The sequence below is a fragment of the Dicentrarchus labrax genome, unplaced genomic scaffold (genome assembly GCF_905237075.1).
Source record: "Dicentrarchus labrax unplaced genomic scaffold, dlabrax2021, whole genome shotgun sequence".
Classification (NCBI taxonomy): domain Eukaryota; kingdom Metazoa; phylum Chordata; class Actinopteri; family Moronidae; genus Dicentrarchus; species Dicentrarchus labrax.
In genome coordinates, this window is record NW_026136722.1 from 6,796,192 (window position 1) to 6,806,592 (window position 10,401).

The 10,401-nt window shown below is 42.2% G+C and overlaps 1 protein-coding gene across 5 annotated transcripts in view; it reads right to left on the reverse strand.

The window, feature by feature from the left end:
- tnrc6c1 (trinucleotide repeat containing adaptor 6C1) overlaps positions 1–3,457 on the reverse strand; it is a 44,513-nt gene extending 41,056 nt beyond the window's left edge. For all 5 annotated transcript variants that reach the window (XM_051387431.1, XM_051387430.1, XM_051387429.1 and 2 more), the window contains exon 1: positions 3,354–3,457. The gene's annotated coding sequence lies outside the window, so the exon portion shown is untranslated. The remainder of the gene's footprint in view (positions 1–3,353) is intronic.
- Between the last annotated feature and the right edge of the window lie 6,944 nt (positions 3,458–10,401).

Sequence of the window (10,401 nt, forward strand, 5' to 3'; positions counted from 1 at the left end):
AAGTGTCAAAATGATTTCAGTTTAAGAAACATTTGGTCCCCGAGCAGGACAGAGAGAGTCTCTCCCAATGAGAACTGCCATTTAATTTCTAAACATCTGCCCCTGCTCGGACAGATGTGCTTTTCTTGGACTCGAGTGATGACTGATGGTGGGATGGGGAGGATGCAGTAATGGTACCTCCTGCCCATTTGGATGCTGCGGCACTATGTGAACAGGTATAAGACAAAACTTTAACCCACTATTGAAAAGATCCAGCCTTATCATATATATTACTGATAACGTTTGAAAATAAAGACAACATAAAGTCCTGTTAATAAATAAAAATCACTCAAGAGGAGGCTCAAACAAAGCAGTTTTGATTTGATGTTTACTTGTAGTAGTGGGTTGAGCTACATCATGAGCAGCTGTTTGTGGCGCGGAAGCATAGCTCGTGTCGATATGAAGGACGTGGGTCAATGAGCTCAGCTCTGTTGTGGAATTACACCGTCCTGTCAGAACAACAGGATTAGAGCTTGGTGTCCCTTATAAAACCAGACACTCACTCTGCTGACAAAGGAAGGCCAAAGGGAGTAAAAAAAAAAACAACACAGTCAGACCAGGGAGAGACCAAGGACGGCTTAACAAAAGCAGGTGTAAAATCTGTAGAAAATTGAGTGGCGATGGAGAGGAAGGAGAGTCAATGAGTGCAAGGTGAATTGTGGATATGTAAATGCCTGGCTGCCCCACATTGGAGCAATGAAGATGAGGGGGCTACGATTGATGGGGCTGGTTTGTGTGTATGTGTGAGAGATGGGGGAAGGGGTGCTAGACGGCAGTCGCTGGGCACAGAGCCAGGAATGCCATCGCTGCAAGCCAAACAAGAGCACGGCGAGCCCTTGGGAGAACGCTCGCTAGCAACCACAGCAGCAGCCGCCGCCACTGCTATGGCAGAATGTGCCAGCCCCCCCACCCCCTTCTCTTCTGCGCAATCGCACTCTAGGGTAACACAGCCTTTTTTACAACGATCTGAAAAATATTTTGATATGCCACAATGATCAGCAGGTTTTCAGAAAAAAGGCACATCCACAAAGACACCACGAAAACAAAACAAAAAGAACATTATAAAGAGCAAAAGCAGTTCGTCGGTGCTACCTTTCAATTTGTGTGAGGGTTTAAAAACTTGCAGGGTAAGCACCGACAAAGTCCTTGCGCTCTGCAAAGAGGATTGCACTCTCTAAAGTACTTGGGGCTATTCTCAGTGTGGTCATGTTAATGCTTTCTGACTCGGCCTGACGACAAGGAAGAGAGAAACTTATGCTGCACACTCCTGGCACTCTGAACTGGCCCTAAAATAACTTATGGACACACTCCAAAAGCACTGCCTCCAGTCCCAATGTCAGTTGTCAGCTACAAAAGTAATGGGAACACTTTCACGAGCCCGGTTGTACAATTTATTGGTCCGACAGATCAAAGAACATCCCTAATAAATGTCTTATTAAACTCCAATCACGTAGCTTTCTCACTGTTTCCACATTTGTCTTTATATATTGAAAAAAATTAAAGAAAATAAAGTGTTAAGTAAAAGCCTGTGTGTAAGGCGGCGCTCACATAGCTCTGAGCAACAGTAGGACTGATGGTGTGCTGCTGATTTTATTTCTATAAAAGGACAATTAGGAAAATGCTTTATCTACAGAAAAATACTGCCAAGAATCAGACACCCCGTTACCAGGAATTAGCATTTATTTTAATACTGAATATGATATAAAGAAGTAATCTGTGCAACAATATAGCAACTACCAGCCCTCAATAACCAACACAGGATGAGTGTAAATAGAAAACTTCAAAACAGAAACTTATTTCTTTGACAGCAATAAACTAGCTTTTTTTTTTTTTTTGATCACAGAATGCAAGCTCATCATTTTCACCGAGGACTCCGGCTAAGCGTCTGATCACTGACACCAAACAACCCGCCAAACTAAATGACACAACCTGGCAAAATGCCCCTCAGCCCTCTAGTCCAGCGCTAAGCAAAAAGCCATCGAGAGTTTTGAGCTGAAAGTGAGGCTATGACCTAAGCCTTATAGTAATCACAGTATTTAGCGGCCTGTTTTTGTTATCAAGCCCCCTTTGGCGCCTCTCTGTGAATACACACTGCCTCTTTCAGAGGCTTTGGGTGCTGACTAGGGGGCCCCTGACCCGGCAGGGACAGAAAAGACCCCTCATCACCCCCTCTTCCCCCTTTTCCAACACCATCTCTTCATCCCTTGCCAGACCCAGGCCCAAATTAGGGACTAACACATTAGTAAAACCAGCGGGCCTCAAAGCTTACGTCAGCCTGCCCTCTACATGCATCAGGCTGCTGGCATTCCCAGTCTGTACACACTGCCATCTCCTTTAGGACTGTGTGTCACTCTGCAGGATATCAAGCTGCAGCGAGAGACGGGCAATGGTTGTCGTCTCTATGGTGAAAGGGATACAGGAAGCAATCACTGATGCATCCGTCTCAAAGTTGACAACAACACTAATGCTCAAACCATTCACAGACATGGTAGATTTCCAGATAAAAGTTTATAAATTATTGAGTAGTCTGGCAACAACAACCAGCCCAAGGTTATGTCTCCAATCTCAGCGTTTTTTATTTGCTGCATAAAAAAGTAGCCACTTCAAAACATTTCTATTTAAAAAAAGTGAAGGCCAACAGACCAGACTACTAGCTACTTGAATAGCTAAATGAATGGCTGCATGGATGAGGATGCACAGGCAGCAAACTGTTCGTGTGTGGACATGAGAACAGTAATTAAAACGGGGCTTGCTAATGCGTTTACTGCCAATCAGGTGATGCATGTTAGAGCCAGGCAGCAGCTCCCCTCTCTCTCTCTCTCTCTCTCTGCAGCATGGAGCATGATTTTTTTTTTTTTGGGGGGGGAGCTGCAACAACATCCATGTTAGCTCTCCTACACACCAATGCAAACCGATGCCTGGCTGCAGAGCTGCTACAAATAACGACAACTCAACGAGCAATAACACAGGGTGCCCTTGAATCATTTGAACTGAGGAAAAAAAGCCACCCTAGGCCAACTAGTCCCAAGTTACCACCGAGCCACCGTTACAGAAAACCCTACATTAAACCCGGGCTTAGGTCTGCAACCTCCCTGACTACCAATAAGGACACATATGTCACGGATAGCTGCGATAAAGAAGCACTCGCAGCGAAGAAAACACTGATGTCAAAGTGGGCTGAGCTGAAAACATTTTCATTCCCACCCCGAGCTGCCTGCATTTAACTTCTAACGCACATTTCCGCGAGTAGGAAAAAAGCGACACGGTGCAAATGTGTCGCGGCTAAAGCGTCCATAGGGATTAATAAATCCTACCATGAAGCGTTCAGGAGGTTCTCGCTGGTGTCGGAGCCTCTGCAGCCATTTTGTAGTAACTGACCGGAGCAGCAGCTCGAGACGGTTGAATCGGTGGTGACTGGTGAGGAGGGGAGGGAGGGAGGGAGGAGGAGGAGGAGGAGGAGGAGGGGAGGGAGGGAGGAGGGAGGAGCCTCACCTTGCCACGTGACCTTCAATAACAAAACAAACTGGCCCCACTTCCTAACGCTCCTCCCTCCCTCCTCCCCTCCTTCCCCTCCTTCCCCGGCGTTTCCATGACAACTGCAGCCCCTTCCATCACTCACCCGCGCTGCACTGATGCGCTCGAGCTTTTTGCAGCTGTGTGGCCTCGTGCCTCCGCCGCGTTACGATAAGCTGAAGAGGACGGAAGAAAAGCGAGAGAGTACACAAGTCAACAAAACTACACATGCGAAGGGAATTGTCCCGTGGGGATAAATAAAAATATATAAATATAACACGGTTTGTGCCTGCAGTTTGTGCGACATGGAGCCCGTGCGTTGTCACACCAACAGAGGGCACACTTTCTACTATAAACCTGTGCTTGAACTCCACACTGTGGTGGTAGGTAATTAAGTACATTTACTCGAGTACTGTGCACTGCTTTATTTGAGTATTTCCATGATACTTTGTACTTCTACCACGCTATTTTCAATGGGAATATATATATTGTATTTTTAGACTACACAACATGTGACAGCTGTAATTACTGGTTACAGTTCAGATTATGGTTTCTCATAAAATATAGGCCTATATGATGAGTTTAGTACGGTGGTCCTGAGGTGCAAATCACAACGGCAAATCAGAAAACACAACACAAAAAGAGAAAACACAACACAAAAAGAGAAAACACAACACAAAAAGAGAAAACACAACGGCAAATCAGAAAACACAACGACATTAACCAAACTGGAAAAGGTAGGTACCCTTGTCGCTGATTGGACAAAAGAACTGGTCCGTCCTTTGAACAGGAAACACAACATGCGTTCAAGTTGCCAAATCTGAAAATTCAAACCACTAAATAAGGAAAATATTGTATTAATACGTCCATGTTAATGTGGGATACCTAAGAGAGGTAGAAACAGGGGTTCCAATAGTCCATATCTATGTGTTTTCTGATTTGTCGTTGTGTTTTCTCTTTTTGTGTTGTGTTTTCTGATTTGCTGTTGTGATTTGCACCTCAGGGCCACCGTAGTTTAGAGAATACAAAGCATTGTTAAAGACCTTGTGACCCCATACCAAAAAACTGTGCCAGCTTGGGGCCCCTTGACATGTTTCATATGTCTGTGAGATGAATTTACTGTTCATGAGAGAGAATCCAATTTTTCATTATTTGAAAATGAAAATATATTTCAAATTTTTCCTTCTATACACCATTAATCATTTCCCGATCCCACCAAGATTAACCTTGGGACCTTTTACAGGAGGCTTGACCCCTTGGTGGGAACACTGGTCCTAACTTAATGTAAAATGACTAAAACAAGCTCCATCTCAACCAGCTACAAACCTCTGCTTAAGCACAGATGAGTCAGTATTAATGATCTAATAATATATCCAATCTACTTTTAATACTTTAAATATATTTTGCTGATACATATATTTACATATATATATATTTTTTCAATTTTGAATGCCGAATTTCTACTTGTAATCGAGCATTTTTACATTATTGTTTTACTACCTTTATTTAAGTAAATAATCAGACTACTTCTTCCACCATTAGGTTTCATTGACATTTTTGTGTCACTTCATGTTGAGGCCAAATTTTTGCACCATGAACCGTATCCCTGGAAGGTTGTGCAAGCCTCTGTAACAACGCTCAAACCATTTATTCTCTTAACCCACTTAATCCTTTTAGGGTTATGGTTAGCCGGTGGTTATCCCATCCAGCGGGCACAAAGACACCTTGGACATGTCAACAGTACATCAGTGTGGGGAGGTAACTGGTGAAATACATGTGACATATGATGGTGGTAGAGAAGAGTCGTGTGGCCGAAGTTGCTTGACATTTTCCTGGATCCATATTCTTCATATACGTTTGCACTATTTACTCTGTGCATATTGGAAGTCTATCTGAGCTGCAGAGGGATCATCCCTCCTCTTCTTCTGCCTGAGGTTTCTTCCTTTTTTCCTGTTACTTTGGGGTTCCTATTCAAATCGAGGGTCTAATGATAGCAGGTGTCATGTTACTCAGATGAAACCCCTTGAGGCAAATTTGTGATTTGGGATCCACTGATCAAATTTGTGGCCATGTAAATCAAATTGACTTGGCCATTTTAGAGACAGGAGAAGTATTAGAGAGCGATTCCAAACCTGTGTACCAGTAGTTGTATTATACCCATCATATTTGAAGTTTAACACTCACAGTGATAAACACAAATTAATGGCATTGCAATAGTATAAGCATTGACAGGCTTATTCATGGGCTGGGGCATCAACAACTGGCTGTAATACAGACAATGAGCTTTAAACCACCAAATTCAGATGTATTTTGGTGGTAAAAACCAGTCAATATCTTCACACAGAGAAATTCCCTCAGTGGAAACCTTATCGCCACCATCGAACTGAGGAGGAAATACGATTGGAGTGTCTCCCAGGCCAATATGTCACCACTCAATGAGCCAGATCTGGCGCTGAATAAATACCCTTGTCTGTATCTCATTATCAGACACTGAAGTCCACTCTAAATGAGACTCCAGTGGCATCTGATGGGGAAATTAATCTGGAAACAACATTGCGGAGCACCCACAAGAAATATGAATCTGATTACAAAGCAGGGTGATCACCACCGTGTGTTCGTAATTACACAACCATCTGTACTCGGTGTCACAGGCATATGGATTATGGTGTCACCCACATCTGGATAATCGCAGAGATATGCATTAGAGTGACGGTGGCAAAACACAATTATTCAGTCTAAAAGATGATGAAGTGCAAGGGGAGAAGTGTGTGGAGAGGAGAGGAGGGGAGGTACTGATCACTCACCATGGTGATGAATCTTCTTTGTGTAGTGGCAGTAGACATAAATAATCTATTGCTTGAATCTTTTTCAAACTTAGTATGTGTGTGTGATATTTCTATGGTGTATCTCTGACAACATGCTGGGTGATATCCTCTTCTCACTATTCTATTCGTGATGATTAAACATCTGTTCAACAATGTTGTGATCCTGCATTTTTTTTTTTTACATTTTATTATTCAACATGACAGAAATGGGTTGTGTGCCTTGCTCAAGGTTTATTTACCTTGACACTGTCTCTGCATAGTTACATTGTGTTATTGCTGATGCTAAAATGGTAAATTAAGCTCACCAGGGTACACTAAAAACTGAGTCTACGATCATTAAACTGTGACCTCTGTGGTCATGGCATATAATCCCAAAGACTGGGACTGCGAAGGAGAAGTATTTAAAAGACAAATGGTTGTACTCTTCTTCACTATATTTCAGAGATAAATAGTGCCATTTTTGTGACATGTTAGTTTATAGTAGGGTTGCAGCAGTATCTATTGGCAGAAATTTATATAATATGCAGCAATGTTTTTTTTATTTATTTTTTTCACCCCTGCCCCAAACAGCCCGAGTCCGCCACTGCTTGTAATGTAAGTGGCTGAAATATGCGTTTGTGTGTCAGACATGTGAAGTTGTCGGGATCCAGACACAAAAGTCCAACCTCTGTGTCTCCACTGTGGCCGTTAACAGCATTGATCGAGAGCGCACAGCCAGTCAATGTGAATCTGAGAAATTCAATTATGCCCCCAGTCTGCTGACCTGTCTGGCAGAAGGTAAAGTTCAACGGTCAGATTGTTACCATATCAACCCAGCCCTGTGGGAAATGCAGCGGGGGTCAATCAAAGTGTCATTTCATACCAAGGAGGAGGCAGGTCTAGGAGGCCTCCTGGGAGCTGAGAAACATTTGTATTGATTCAGTTAACGGTACTAGAGTTGGAAGCTCAGGTAGTATGACATACACATACAGAGGTGGGTGCAATAGGCGGTTTAAATAATTTGCATACAAAATATCAATGCTAAATGTCAGGGGTGGTGAATTGTAACCATGTTCATTTACTCAAGTAGGAAGTTAAATAATTTGTACTGTATGGTATTATTGTAACTTTTACTACACTACATTTATTTAAAAGCTATATTTACATATTACAATTTTACATACAAAACATGAGATGAGTTTATGAAATACAATTCGCTGTTACATATTAAACTATCCAACAGCAGCCACTCTGAGCAACTAGACCAGTAAAATTCTACTTAAACATCAATACATCAGTTAAAATAATCCAATAACATAACATATTATAGCACAGGGATCATTTTTCAAAATAAGGAGTACTTTTACTCTTAATACCTAAGACTGTTATGGGGTATTTTTATATTGCAGTAATGCTTGTTTTACTTGTGTAAACGATCTGATATGAAAATGTGCACTGATGATGTTGTGTACTGATGAAGATAAAATTTTATAGAGCATAGGGCCACGTCTCCTTCTCCTCCTCTTTGCCTGTGTTAATGCATTATTCCTACATTAGAGCAGTAATCTGAAAACCACTGGAGGCTGCACAACTCCAATCTTATGTTTGAAGTGTAGTGAGACAGCAGGTGACAGTGTAGTTGCCTGGAGCATGTCCATTAGAGTCAGTAAATGATGACATTGCTTATGTCAGTGTTCTGCAAACTCCAGGGAGTCCATGGAGCCCACCAGTATGGGTCTGATGTGGTGCAGCTCTGTTGTGTTTCAGTGATGAAAGCCAGTATTTATGCTTAACCTAGCATCCTGTTCATCCCAAATGTTGTTGAAAAATAAGTTTAAATTACACAATATTTTATTTCTTACCTTCAGTACCTTGGTACAGCAGATATTACTCCCCACTGTCCAAAGGTGCGTGAGGGAGCCAACTACAGTTAGTTACATGTTAGAGTGATCCAATACAGGGGTATTTTCTCAGAAAAGCTGGGCAAATGGTGAATGTTGGTGCTGACGTGAGTAATGGATAATGTTATTTTGGTGTTAAATAGGATGGTAGTCACAGGTGTTACCACCTAATTAACGTTTAGTTCCATTTAGCCTTTCCAGTAGGCCCACATCCACTCATGACTCTGTTTTTCCACGAATGGAACAGATCCCTAATTAATATCATTGGTAACACTTGTGTTTACCTGACTTTTTTATGTCAGAATGCCTGCTGTAAAAAATGTCCACAATGTGGCCAGACAATACAAGTATGAACATTTTTTTATTTTTCACACCCTAAAAGTATAAAACCATTAATTTGTTTCATGTATAACCATAAATCATCAACAGAGACAAACACCTCCACCAAACCTTGTTCAGACAAACACAAATTGAGCCACTGATAGACTCTCTTTCATCATGGCGGTCATTTTAACGCTTCTGTCACTGATGTTTAAGTTCCAAATAAGAGTAAGTAAGTAAGATTAGATTAGTTTGAGTGATACAACATCATACTTCACCTTGTAGATTATGCAGCAATAGAAAGAGAGTTAAGTGATGGTGCTTCGCAACTAATCAGACGTGAGCTGTGTGGGTGGGCATTAGCCCCCCATACAGACGGTTGCATTTGCAGAATGGTACTCAGCGCTAATCAGATTTATGGAATACATAAACATAATTGTGTGCCTTTATGGATTCAATTGAACAATTAAGCTTCTGCAAACATTAATTTGCCTTCTCAATGCTGATTTCTTAAGCTTTGTGTCATGTCCGTGTCATGTCTAAAATACCTCTTTCCTCTTATGAACATTAAATCTTCTTATACTCAGGCACAGACATACACACAAACTAGAGCACCCCCACCCACTGAGAGAAGACAATGGGATGAAGAGATGCTACAGTGATGAAATGTTATGAAAGCTTATATGTTTGTCATCCTTCAGAGACAGTGCATCCCATTGCTGACCGAAGAAGGTCACTCTACTGTTTGGGGCGGGGGAAGGAGAGCGGCGAGCGCGCTACAGTGCTAAAAGTGTCACCTCACCAGTAGCTATGATTGTTTCTATTTTCATTTGAGATGAGATTAAAGTCCTTGAGGGCAGAGATATCAATCTGTTGTAACATAATGAGTCTTTTCTAGTGAGCAAATAGACACTTGGGCCAACAATGGCCATGGTCGATATTTGTCTGCCTCTCATGATTATATGCAGAGAAAGCAGGAGAGAAACAGAGTGACAAAGAGACAGGGAGAGAGATAGGAGGGAAGGCAAAGAATGAGAAGACGTGTTTGTAAAACCATCGTATCGTAAAGTAATTTCAATTAACAACAGCATTAAGCAGAATACACAATCTGTGTAAGTAGTAGTTTAGGTAAGGAAACAATGACGTATACACTGCATATCTTCAGCTAGTGCTTTAATACTACTGAGAGCACAGGAGTGTTGGGTGGAATAATACTGTAATAGTAATAGTTGACACACACACACACACACACACACACACACACACACACACACACACACCACCATCCTCTGCTCCCCACAGTATCCATGTGTCAGAGTGATGAATGTCTCCTTCCTGTGAGTGACCTCCAAGGTCAGCAGCAGTGGGGCAAACGCAGCCTAGCCGCCTCATTTCCCCGGCAGCTACAGCAAGGTAACAGCTCAGGCATAATTCACCATCGCTTGGCCACAGCTCTAATCACAAATGTAATCAAACTGGCTGAGGTGCTACGGGCTCTGCAGCGCTGGGCCGGACTAGAACAGGGTGGGGTGGGCTGAGAGGAAGATTAGTCTCATTGTTTTTGAAGCTGGAGAATGCAGTCTGTATACACATGCACAAGTGTCTGATGCAACACGATCACGTTCATTTATCAGACTGTATCATGATACGGAGCATTGCACTTACATTACTGTCAAGTCTACCCACTGCCTTTGTGACACACCACACTTCAGCCGTCTTCTGGAATATAGAAAAACATACTGGATACTATAGGGCTGTAATCGTCAACTAAACTGTTAGTCGATGAGAAAAGTCGATCCACTTTTCATTATTCAGATACAGTC